We start from the raw sequence: 4,987 nt of genomic DNA on the forward strand, positions 1-4,987 counted from the left end.
AAGCCATTCACCACCCATTCTCCTTGACTCCAGAGAGGCGTGGTGATGCCGTGGCTGGCTGGCTGCTTGTCTCAGGAATCCTAGTTCTGTGGCTCACCCCTCTCCTGTTCCTCCTACCTCCACACAGCCACCCTCTTCCGTGAGCCCTCAGCGTTCACGGCAGCTACCGTGAACCTCCCTCTTCTGATTCCGTCCTTGCCATGTACGGACCAGGGCTGTGGAGCAAGGTGTTGATACCGAATAGCCCCGCCGACAGCGAAGTTCCAGAAAACAGTCCAATATCCCCCCCTTGGTTCCGCTGTTGCTAAGCTGGGGATGGGCTTGGAACCGTCGGCTCCGATGGAGGTGGCTTCCCAGCAGGGGAAAGAGATAATTAAAACGGCATTACCGTGTCTCCCTGTGGGATGCGGTGACATTCAAGAGCCACACTGACAAAATAGCCGCGACTGGAACGTCCTGTGCTGTCTTCCCTACACGCTCAGAACCACAGCAGCATCCGGGAGCTGCCGGCTCCGCCTTGCTCTCCTCACAGGTGGTCTTGGCAAGGGTGTCTCTTGTCCCTGGGGCAAGGAGCCTTGATGCAAAGGGTTTTCAGAGACCTATGATGCTGAGGGGGAAGGAAAGGGTTGCTCTGGGAAGGGTGGTGGTGGTTTCCTGTGCATCCCTATCTGGAGGACATATGTTGCACTTGGAATCCAAGTGGGCTCCTTTGCCCTGCTGCGGGACTGGTGAAGCCAGGATTCCATGAAGGCGTGACCTTCCCCACTGTGGTTCTGAAATGCCAGGGAAGGGCTACCTAATGTCCTTGCTGTCCTCTCACTGTGGCATTCATACCACAGCCTGGACAGAGGCACCAAGAACCAAAGTTCCTAGGCCAACTTCAGGAAAGCAAGGCTTTCTTCACAGACAGCCAGATGGTGCCCCCATTAGTTTAGAGAGAGCTGTCCTCCTCCATGCCCTCAGGTAACCAGTGCCTCCTCCTCCAACTTTCCCATGGCTCTCACTGGGGGCCCCCTGGAATGCAGTTGTTAATTCAAGGAAGTTCTGGTACCTTCTACTGCTTGGGTCTACATTCTCTCCTGACATGTATTTGAAGAGAGGTCTGGCCACCAAAACTGGTAGAAATGCCATCATCTGTCACCCCCTGCACACAGAATCACAAGGAAGGGTCAGGCAGGTCTGCACCTCCTCCTCCTCCGCCAGGTCTGCAGGACAGGTCTCTGGGGTTGCTGCTCTCCGTCCTGCAACCGATCGATCTGCGCCTCCCCTGGAGCCCTGCTGACCTGGGTGGGCCTGCAGGCGGCTCTTGTTCCCCATTGACACCCAGTTGTGCAAGCCCTGACTGAGCCCAGAGCCCCTGCACCCTCCTCGGCCGCCGGACGAAACGGGAATCTTATTTTCAAACAGCCCAATCCATCCCCCCTCTGTGTTGCAGCGCTTCATTGTCTTTTTAATTGTTCGAAGCCAAGCGTCCTTTGGATTTCTGGATATTAAATAAAAGCCACTGAACCCCTGGCCGTGCTTTGATCAGACCCTCCTGGCGGATGGCAGGGACGGCGTGCTTGGGACAGCTCGGACTCATGGCTTCTTCCTGTGCCAGACGTGCAGGCGGGAGACGGAGCTCGGGGGGTATCACAGTGTGCTCCGACTGACTCTAGTCATGAGCTCGGATGCACCAGCTGGCCTGTGGCTCTTGCGGGGGGGGCAGCTTCTCACACATTCCCTGTCCGTTCTCCCTGCCCAGAGCTGGGGCTGCCTCATGTCACGTTGCCGGGCTGGCTCGAACTCTCCCTTCTGATGCTGCCAGGCACAGGCTGAAGGAAGAGGCTGGTGAGGAGCAGGAGGGCTGGGGGATGGGCTTCCCTGCTCTCTCTGTGGACAGAGCAGGAAGCCAAAGCCGGCCCGTGATGGCGACCTCAACTTGGCGTTCCACAGCCACTTCCCTGAAGAAGTCCCGTGCCTCGGGTACATTTTTCTCTACAGAGTTATGTTTACTGGGAAGCCAAGAAGAGTTCTATATAGTTCCAGAGTAGCCTGGGCTATGGAGTGAGACTTTGTCTCAGAACAATTTCTCCGATCCCCCAATGCCTAGCTGGTCTAGACAGCAGGTCAGCAATGTTCTTTAAATGGACTAGGGTTGAGAGATGGCTCATGGGTAGGGTACTTGCTATGTACTTAGGAAGACCTGAGACTGAGTCTCTAGGGTTATGTGCTGGGTGTGGCATTGGGAATCCATAATCCCAGACCTCCTATGAGATGGGAAGTGGACAGAATCCCTGGAAGCTACCTGCTAACCTAGCGACTCTGGTGAACATGGCAGAGAATAGCAAAGGGACCCTGCTTCAGAAGAGGTAGAAGGTGAGCGCTAACATCTGAAGTTGTCCTCAGACTGCTACACACAGGCCACATGTGTCCGCCCCCCCCCCCCACTTCACAACAAAAATACATGTGTACACACGGATTTTTTTTGTTAAGCTAGCTAAAAATGACAAGCTCTGGCTGGAAAGGATTTAGGCTTTGGATGGGCTCTTGGGCTCCAGGCCAGCTTTGTTTTTTCAGTGACTGCTGGTGGCTTACTCTGCCTGAGCCTCCCAGTTCTGAGGGACAGAAACCAGCCATCTTCAGTACCATGTCCCTCGGCGATGTGTCGTAATGTCTGGAGGTGGATCAGCTGTCACAGCTGGAGAGGCTTGGCTGACTACTGACACCCACAGCTCACAGGACCACAAAGAATTAATGTCCCCCAAAGTCACTGTGCTCAGTCGGGGACACCCTGAGGTCAATTGTCAGCTCCCGGGGCAGTCCATCTCCACTTTCTTTTGTTGTACAGGAGTTTTCTTTTACTATTGATGAAAAAGTTTTCCTCTTAGCAACTGGGACCACAGCTCAGTTGGTAGAGTTCTCAGGCCCTTGTTGGGAAGCTGAGGCAGGAGGAGAGCCTTGAGTTCAAGAGCAGACCAGGATACATAGTGCTAAACTCAATCCCCCACCCCCCCAGCGCTAGATGGACCACACCTGGGAGCACATGTCTATAATCTCGGCACCAGCGGGATCAGGAATTCGAGGTCACCCTCTGCTGTACAATGAGTTCAAAGCTAGCCTGAGCTACATGAGAGACCCTGTCTGAGGAAAGAGTGTGTGTGTGTGTTTGTGTTTGTGTGTGTGTGTGTGCGTGTGTGTGTGTATCTCCTAGTTTACTTTCTGTTGTTGTGATAAACACCACAACCAGAAGCAACCAGTTTCAGTTTACAGTTCACATGATAGTCTTTCAATGAAGGAAGTCAGAGCAGGAACCCAAGCAAAGCAGGACCCTGGAGGCAGGAACTGAAACAGAGGCCATGGAGGAGTACTGCTTACTGGCTTGCTCCTCGTGGCTTGCTTCCTTATAGAAACTAGGACCATCTACCCAGGGGTGACACCGCCCACAGCGGACTGGGCTCTGCCACATCAATTATAATCGAGAAAATGTCCCACTGGCTAACCCATAGGCCAGTCTGGCGGAGAAGTTTTCTCTGTTGAGAAACTCTTCCCAGGTAACTCTAGCGTGTGTCAAGTTGGAAGGGAAAAAAAGCCTACCTAGCACATACTGGACACTAGTTTTTTTTTGAGGCCAGCCATGACATGTGGTCCTCCTGGGACCTTCTGACTGGCTGTTCAGAGCTGATGGAGTGGCCAGAGACAGCACTGAGTTCTGGATCAGGAGACCGTGTGGATGACTTCTGGTGAATTAGGATGCCAGGGCGCAGCAGGGGATGGTTAGACATGTTTAGGAGCTCAAAGCCAGCTCGGAGGAGGGACCAGAGCTGAGGGTTTCGTGGGCAGCTCCGGCCCTTGTATCCCTTATCTCTCACATCCTCCTGGGCTGACTGTGTTGTCAGGCCCCCAGAAAAGCCTAACCACTTCAGGAGTTCCTCGGCTTGTGTGGGGCCCCTCCTTCCTTTATAGCCAGTCTGGGGAATGGGACCACAGGGAATTCAGACGAGGAGGGAGCCACCTGCTGTGACCCATACAACCTTTCCCAGGCTAAGGGACAATGTCTTACAGCGGGGAATGTGAAGCCCATTGGGCAAACCCCGTCTCAGCTTCAAGAAGTTATTATTGCCCGGGCCAACAAGGGTGGTCTTTGCTCTGGGCAAGGTGTGGGGAACCCCATGTAGGCACCGCACAGAGGAACTGTTTACTGAACATCTACTCCATGCCACATCTCATGCTACTTGCACTGGGGTGCAGCAGGAAGTGAGGACATGTGGAAGTCAGTTGGCCCGTGTGTAAAAAGACAAGCTAGGGCCATGTGGACCGGGAGTGTGGGAAGAGCATGGATAAGATGGACCATGAGACAGGCCCCCAGTGAGGGAGCTACAGCCAAAGAGGTAGTGGATTGAACCCCACACTTGTTGGGTCCCCATCCCCCTTACATTTCAGCGAGCCACATGGCTCATCCCAGAAGCTGACACCTAAGACAGAACACTTGTCACGCTGCCTCTGAGTCACATCTTCACATCTTAAGTACACGTCACCTTTGTTGAGCACTGTTTCTCAGAAGGCCGACAGGGACTCTGATGTGCTGCCAGATGCACTGGAGCCCTTCTCCCAACACACCAGGGCTTTACACTGTGTCAAGGCAAGTTCAAAACAGGCGAGGGATGGTGGCGTGGGCCGGAGGGACCTGGGCTCAGGGTGTCCTGGGCCCGGGGGCCCGGGGTGACTTGAGCATTAGAAGGAACGTGATGGTGAATGCCTGTAACCTCACACCAGCACCTGAAAGGCTGAAGCAGGAGGGAAGGGAGCCTTTGCTGCACAGTGAGTTCTAGGGCAACCTGGGCTACAGAGTGAGACCCTGCCTCAAAAGACACAAACAGAAGATGGATATTAACTGCATGATAGATAGACCATTGATAGATGATGAATAGATCTCTATGCATATAACATCTTACCTTTACATAGTATCAAACTTACAGAGAAGCTACAGGAATTGTACGAAGTTCTC

Source organism: Peromyscus maniculatus, chromosome 20 (assembly GCF_049852395.1).
Source record: "Peromyscus maniculatus bairdii isolate BWxNUB_F1_BW_parent chromosome 20, HU_Pman_BW_mat_3.1, whole genome shotgun sequence".
NCBI classification, from domain to species: Eukaryota; Metazoa; Chordata; class Mammalia; order Rodentia; family Cricetidae; genus Peromyscus; species Peromyscus maniculatus.